The sequence below is a fragment of the Pseudopipra pipra genome, chromosome 2 (genome assembly GCF_036250125.1).
Source record: "Pseudopipra pipra isolate bDixPip1 chromosome 2, bDixPip1.hap1, whole genome shotgun sequence".
NCBI classification, from domain to species: Eukaryota; Metazoa; Chordata; class Aves; order Passeriformes; family Pipridae; genus Pseudopipra; species Pseudopipra pipra.
The window spans coordinates 118,475,038-118,482,890 of NC_087550.1; the positions used below are offsets into that span (position 1 = coordinate 118,475,038).

At 51.4% G+C, this 7,853-nt stretch overlaps 1 long non-coding RNA gene across 1 annotated transcript; it reads right to left on the reverse strand.

Moving 5' to 3' along the window:
- Positions 1-1,742: 1,742 nt before the first annotated feature.
- LOC135410438 (uncharacterized) lies at positions 1,743-3,409 on the reverse strand. Its single transcript, XR_010428686.1, has 2 exons — positions 2,991-3,409; positions 1,743-2,064 (listed from the first exon to the last, which is right to left on the reverse strand). It is a non-coding gene; the product is annotated as an uncharacterized LOC135410438 (long non-coding RNA).
- Between the last annotated feature and the right edge of the window lie 4,444 nt (positions 3,410-7,853).

Below are 7,853 nucleotides of genomic sequence, written 5' to 3' on the forward strand. Positions count from 1 at the left end.
GTTTGTTCTCTGCCAGGGGGGGCAATGTATATTTACAAAGCTGTTCTGGGTCCTTTGTTGTGCATTCTTTCCACGCACCGTTACAGAAAGATCATGTTCACAGCAGCCTGGGATCAAATTGCCTTTGTATTTTTCCAAATAATTCGGGAGAAAGGGAGAAGAAAAGCGAGCTAATCCTGGAAACGTTAAACCAACCCTTCTGTTTTCGTGAAAAAAAAAAAAAATCATTAAAAATCTGCTTGTCTTGAGAGAATATAAATATTCTGCTGCCTTTTTTTTTTCTCCTTTTTTTTTTTTTTTTTGTTGTTGGAGCGTGTCATGATGAAACCGGCGCTGCGTCATGAGCAGCGTGCCTGAGAGTGCAGCCAGCCAGTTCCAGAAGGGCAGAAGAGCTAATGCCCAAGAGTTTATGGAGTGACAGAGCCAATTCTTGGGCTGATTTATTGAAACCCCGACTGGAGAGCTCAGATTTCCCCTCTGCCAAGCGATGGCGTTGGAATGTCGAGTTATTTTCTCATGCGAATAAACTAAAAAGAATTTCAAAAAAAAAAAGAAAAAAAAAGGGGGTGAAAAAGAAAGCCCTGGAACCTCTTAAAATTAAGGGCTTTCTTTCTTTTTTTTGTCAGGCTGCAGCAAACCCAGCGCTTTTCTGCCAGTGGTTTTGAAACCATTCAGGTGTTTTTTGTTTGTGCTTTTTTTTTTTAACATAAACCCCAAAAGGGTGGGGTGGGTCCAGGCAGGTGAGGCAGCATCCCGGGCTGGGCTCCTCCTCCTCCCTCTCCTCCCATTCCCTCATCCTGCAAACACCTTAAACCAGAGCTGGCCGTGGGTCTTACCCTTCATCCTATCAAGTGGGAAGGCATTTTATTTTTTCTGAAATGAAAGAGCCAATTTATGCCCTTTTATGGCCCATTTCAGAACTCACTGCAGTGGAAACTTTTCTGCAATAAAGGTTCCCTTGTTTATGAGCCCTTTTGTGTTGCAGTTGCAGGACCACTTGGTGCACTCAGGAATATCCTGCAGGCTCTGCTAAGGAAATCAGACCTCCTCATTCCTTCTCCCCAGGATTCAGGGTGGGTTTTCCTGCCGTCAACTTATTACAAAGCTCATGAATAAACCCATTTTTGTTCCAAAATCATGGAATCACAAGGTGGTTTGGGTTGGAAGGGACCTCAGAGACCATCGAGTTCCAACCTCCTTCCATGGGCAGGGACACCTTCCACCAGCCCAGGTTGCTCCAAGCCCCGTCCAGCCTGGCCTTGGACACTTCCAGGGATCCAGGGGCAGCCACAAATTCCCTGGATAACCTGTGCCAGGGCATCACCACCCTCACTGGGAAGGATTTCTTCCTGCTATCCCACCTAACCCTGCCCTCCCTCAGCTTAAGGCCATTTGTCCCAAGTCCCTCTCCAAATTTGTTCCCCGAAGGTCTGAGTTAAGCCAAAAACCCCATCCCTCACAGGAGCAATTCTGCTCTCTGTTAAAACCAGTTCCAACAGCAAAAAAGGGTCTTTGTGCATAAATTGGTCCTGCCAGGGGTATCCTTGTGCCTTTTCAGCTTTGAAACACTGGTTTAGTTTCTAATTTACAAAAAGCTTCTTTCACCTCTGAGTGAAAGACCAACCTGACAACCAGAGACACAAAAAGTTAGCCAACAGGCTTTACCAGGGTCAGGATAAAACTACAGAAAATGTTTGTATCTCCATTTAAAAGTGACCGAGAAAGAAAAGAGGCAAAACATCTATTTATCTGTCTATCTATCTAATCCTAAACCTCAAATAACACTTAATACAGCAGTATGTGGCAGGTATTATCTCTGAAATGGGAACATAAAATTTCAGTCAGTGCTAGTCTTTTGACAATATTATTTAACCATAAATGACAGGTAACAATCAGGCAGAGGAGCCAAGGGGTCCCTTCCCACCGTTGAGGCTGAAGTTGGAAGAATGACAGCACAATAATTCCTGTTGTGTTGGGGGAGTCGCGGGAGCTGGAGCTCCCATGTTTCCATGGATATCGAGTTCCTGGTTTATGGTTTGTTCTTTTCCTATTTAAGGATCAATACTGAGGAGAAGGCAGGATTCAGTCACACGTTTTTTTCGGTGCATGAACACCAACACTCTGAAGTGCTGGGCAGGATGAGCACCAGCACCCGGCCTGGGCTGGGCACAGAGCCCCCTTTGTGGGGCAAAGTGGCTGAAAATCATCTCAGCCCCCCGGCAAACCATGGAATCCCACAATGGTTTGGGTTGGAAGGGACCTTAAAGCCCATCCAGTGCCACCCCTGCCATGGGCAGGGACACCTTCCACCAGCCCAGGTTGCTCCAAGCCCCGTCCAACCTGGCCTTGGACACTTCCAGGGATCCAGGGGCAGCCACAGCTTCTCTGGGCAACCTGGGCCAGGGCCTCCCCACCCTCCCAGCCAGGAATTCCTTCCAATATCCCATCTCTCCCTGCCCTCTGGCAGTTTGAAGCCATTCCCCTTGTCCTGTCCCTCCAGCCCTTGGAAATAGTCTCTCTCCATCTTTCCTGGAGCCCCTTCAGGCCCTGCAAGGCCACAATCAGGTCACCCCAAAGCTTCTCCTCTCCAGGCTGAACAATCCCAGCTCTCCCAGCCTTTCCTCCCAGCAGAGCTGCTCCAGCCCCTCTGATCAAAGCCCTGTCCTGTTCACAAACATCTTGCCACTGATACTAAACCTCCAGAACATCTTTACTCCACCTCCAAAACCACGACAGGATAAGAGGTAGTCGTGGAGAAAAATTAGGCCCCCCCAGAGCCTCCTTTTCTCCTGCAGGCCTGTCCCACCCCGGGCTTGCAAATACCAAGTTAGTGCTGGATTACCCATCCCAGCCTTGCAAAATCATTGGCATTTGGCCAAAGACATGATTCTTTATCACGCTCAGAGCGATGTTCTGCTGTTCAGGGCAGAGATGCCACCACCCCAACCAGCCAACAGGGCACAGGACACTGATCCCAGAGCAAAGCTCACCTTGGAAACACGTTTTCCCCAGACTGTGGAGCTTCCAGGGCTGCAGCCAGGACACCAGCAAAGGCAAACGAGGCAGGCAAGGGCCGAGGAGGAATCTTTGTGGCAGGTGAAAGCAGTGAGAAATGATGGAGGAAGAGGCCAGAGCAGCCCTTCAGACCAGGCGCTCCATGGGCAGAAAATGGTCGCAGCTGGTCGGCATTTCCTGGGGCAGTTCACTCGTGTGGAAGAGTTTCTTCATCAGGAGGAATTTCTCCATGGAAAGGGTGGTGAGGCCTTGGCAGGGGCTGCCCAGGGAGGTTTGGAGTGCCCAGCCCTGGAGGTGTCCCAGGAAGGCCTGGCCGTGGCACTCAGTGCTCTGGGCTGGGGGACAAGGTGGGGATGGGGCACAGGGGGGGATCCATGGGCTGGGAGGGCTTTTCCAACCCCAATGATTCCACGACTCTGTGGGGCAAATCCAGTTTGCACATTTTTAACTGACCTCCCTCCAGAGTCTCAGTGAGGCCCAGCCAGGCTGTCCCATCCCAGCAGCTGTGGGATGGAGAAGGATCAGAGTGTTTTCCAGCCCTTCCTGGCAGCCCAGGCTGTCTGTGTCCCTTCCCAGTGAGTGCCCTCCATGCAGCACTGCCTCCTTTTCCTCACTGCATTCCCAGACTGAGTTGGGAAAAACAGAAGCTTGGAAGGCAGTAACTCAGCCAGCTGGACTGGAATCCTCCCTGCCAGGGGTGGTTTAGGGGAAGGGGAGCTGGGAGAGCAGGATCAGCGTTATCAGGAGCCACCACTTAATCAAGGACATGAGAGAGGGAGGGAAATAAATGCTTTTAGCACCTTAGGAAGGGCTGAACTCGTGTTTGATAGAGAAAGCTCAGAAATATCAGGCTCAGAAACCCTGCAGGTGGGGGGAGCAGCCAGAGGTACTGGCAGCCTAATTTGCCTCCCACTCTCCCTGAGAACACACAACCCTCTGGGGCAGCAATGGTTTCACTTCAATCTGCGTGGCTGGATTTCTGAATCCCATTATCACCCATCCCTACATTTCTGAGCAATTCTCTGCTCGGGCTGAAGTTTCCCTGCTTCGGAAAAGGTTTTGTGGAATCCTTTCAGCCACGGCTGAATTTTGCGAGGAGGGAAGAAAATCGCTCTGCGAGATGTGCAGGACCCACCAGCCCTTCCCACCTCCTCCTGGTGGCCAAGAGCACGACCCTCCCTCAGAGGGGCTGAGGACCTGCACATCCCCCTCCCCTCATCCCAGTAGGACGTGCAAGGTGGAAAAAACCAGGCTGTTTTCGCAGGAATTAAGTCAGCTCTTGGCTCCAGCTCCCCTGTGCTGCTCAGCAGATGTGGGGGGCCTCTTTTCCAGCCCGTGTGGGATCAGGATCTCCGGGCTGGAGCAGCCCAGGAGCAGCTCCCCATGTGGAGCAGCTCATGCCAGAGCTCCCGTGGCTTTGGGGGGTGGTGGGTTGGTGGGTTTTTGCCAGCTGCCTCTGGAGGGAGGCCTGGCTGTGTTTTCCTTTCTAGAATGTCCTGCCTGCACCATCCCAAGGAATCTCGGTTTGGCCACGAGGAGCCCTGCGACTCAGGGCTTCTCCCTCCCTAATTTGGGCAGGATTGAGCTGCTTCCTCCTGAAGTCCATTCTTTTTTTTTTTTTTCATTTTGTCTTTTTTTTTTATTATTTTAAAAGAAGGTATAATTACATTCAGCACACAGGCTCATGAATCAACCTGATTCTGTTGTGACAAGTTTAGCTCTGGGTGTGGGATCTGTCCTAGGAGATCACACAATTTTTCCTCCTCATCCCTTTTAATAATAAAGTCCTCTTGCCTGCCCTTTTTGCTTCTGATTTAATCATCAGCTATTAAAGTGACATGGTGAATAACACCTCCATTTGCCCAAACTGTTCAGCCTGTCATCTGACATCTTTCTCTCATGATCACAAAACAGTTTCCCTGTTTACTTCCCACTCTGGCATGGACCTTCTGGTTCCTTCTTAGCATGTCTGATACCAACTTGTCTGATACCTGCTGCTGTCCTGCTCTGGGGGATAAAAATAGGGGGAAAAAAGACAACTAAAGGCCATATCAAAAGAGATTTCTGTGGGAAAACAAGGCTAAATTGATGTCTACAAATGAGCTGACAAGGAGCAGGTAGACAGGACATTGTGATCTTTGGGTTGATCAGGGTCCTTTCACATCCTTCTTCCTTTCTTATTTCTCCCACCTGCATTTTTGTCCTGTGAGTAGATGGTCACCATTGGGTCTGTGCAAAGGGGACTCTTAAAATGCAAGCAATGAATCTTATTAATTGATATCACCCTGTGAGATGTGAGGAGTCAGTTATGGTTACACTCCACATCTGAGATTCACCTTCACTCACAGGCCTTTCCCCTCCCTGCTGCCTCTCTACACTGCCCAACTCACTGTCTTACAGCCTTGTAAATCTCTTTTTTTCAAGCTCAACACAGTTCTTTTACACCATTCTGTGAGAGCAGAAAGCACTGCAGGCTCCCGGCTCTTTTCACCGGGCAGAGTGAAACCCATCGGCACAGACACTGAGAGATCAGATGGCAAAGGCTGGAGGAGTGTTGGGGAGAAGAATGGCCTCTGAACAGCCCTGCTGGTGACCTTTACAGCTCCTTGAAGCAAAGCCACCTGCCTGGAGGTCCTTAAAATGCTGCCAAGATGTACCTTGAAGAAGAAAGGTCACACTCCTGGACTGAAGCAGAAGCGAGTTGGCTCCTCGAGCGCTTTCCAAGGTGGAGATGAAGCACGTCCTGCTGTCCCTGCTGGGCTCCCAACCACCCAGAAGCTGCAGAGGGTGGAAAATCACCGGGTCCAGAAGCTGTCCCAGCATTGATTTATTCCAAGTCATTCATTATGGAGCAGATCTCTGCTCTGCAAAGAGCCTGGCAATAAATAATGCCCTTGGAAACAGTCTTCTGCCTCTCCCCAGGCAGGGTGGGACTGTCTCACTTCTGGTCACCACAGATGGCTCCCTGTCCAGCTGTCACCAAAAGGGACAGGGGTGTTGCTCCATGGCTTCCTTCTCTGCTCCAAACCCTGCCTTGGCATCCCCTGACAAGCCTGTGTGGCTCTTCACACCACCAGAAAACTCTCTGCTGGGTTTGTGACTCCCCACAGCCTCCTGGAGAGGGCGGGTGGACAACCCTGACCTGCTGATGGAGCAGAGGAGAGGGAAGGGACGGGCACAGCTAGTGAGCAGCAGCCTCAGACCATGGATCAGACACAAAAACCCCTTTGTAAAACTGCACCTCTCACACCCTCCAGCCTCTTGTTCTGCCTCTCACCCCACCTTGCAACAGCAGGTCCTGCCAGTCCCACCAGCACCTTCCACCTTGGCTGTGGAGGAGGTGAGAAACCCTCCCTGTGGTGCCATAAAACCTCCTGGGAGAGCTGTTGGAGCTCCATCAGTCAGGACGTGGAGCTGGGAGCTTCCTCATCCACAAAGCTGGATCTCACCCCCTGGTCTGTGACCTCTCTCTGTGCCTCGACAAACTTTGTTCTGGCCACCAACATAAGTGACAAATGGCTGCAGTAAATCCTCACCATTGCCCCCCTGGGGGTTGTTAATTGTACATGACTGAAGTTATAAATTGCTGCAATAAATTGTCATCATCGAGTTATCACCTTGGGATTGTTCAGCAGTGAAACAGCATTGAGAGCGTGGACAGAGGGAGGGGAGAAGGTTTGAGGAGTCCACTGCACACAGGGGTGTGTCTGCACACCCACCCACCCAACCCTCCACCAAGGACAACCAGAGGGAGGAGATGGAATCATGGAATGGTTTGGGTTGGAAGGGAACTTTAATATGATTCAGTTCCAAACCCCCTGCCATGGGCAGGGACACCTTCCACCAGCCCAGGTTGCTCCAAGCCCCGTCCAACCTGGCCTTGGACACTTCCAGGGATCCAGGGGCAGCCACAGCTTCTCTGGGCAACCTGGGCCAGGGCCTCCCCACCCTCCCAGGGAAGAATTCCTTCCCAATATCCCATCTAACCCTACTCTCTGTCACTTTGAAGCCATTCCCCCTTGTCCTGTCACTCCATCCCTTGGAAATTGTCTCTCTCCATCTTTCCTGGAGCCCCTTCAGGCCCTGCAAGGCCACAATCAGGTCACCCCAAAGCTTCTCCTCTCCAGGCTGAACAATCCCAGCTCTCCCAGCCTTTCCTCCCAGCAGAGCTGCTCCAGCCCTGGGATCCTCTTGGTTCCTGCTCTGGCCTCTCTCCAGCAGCTCCATGTCCTTGCTGGGCTGTTCCCCAGGGCTGGAGCAGCTCTGCAGGGGGGTCTCATGGGGGACAGAATTGTCTCCCTCGACCTTCTGGTCCCTCCTCTTTTGCTGCAGCAGCAGAGGGAGGGGCAGAGCAGGGCTGGGCTGCAGCTTTTCGGGGCCATCCCCAGGTTTCAGGGGGTCCTCTGTTGCTCCTGTGGGACAATGTCGTGGCTGCTGGACTGGTGGAGGTGGCCAGGCCTTGCCCCCCCCATTCCCCAGCACAGCTCTGCTCTCCAGATGGAGGGATCAGGAATCCTCCCTGCCCAGGGAAGCACCGCTGGGTTTCCCCGCCGTGTGGAACAGAACTGCTGCCCTCTGGCCAGGGCTGAGCTTTAAAAATAATAACTACACTACCACAAACTATCAGGAGACAAATAAACAAGTCATCCAGACATCAAAAATTGTCAAGGAGCTGCTCTCCTGCTGCTTCTCCAGTGCTGAAATAAAGTCCTGCTACTCTGGATTTTTTCCAGTAATATTTGAGGCGAGTTTCAGCCTCAGGTTTCCAAATCTTTTTATTGAATTAAGGGCAGAATTCCTGTTTCCAGAGTCTCACCTCAACATGACAACAGTGGAGC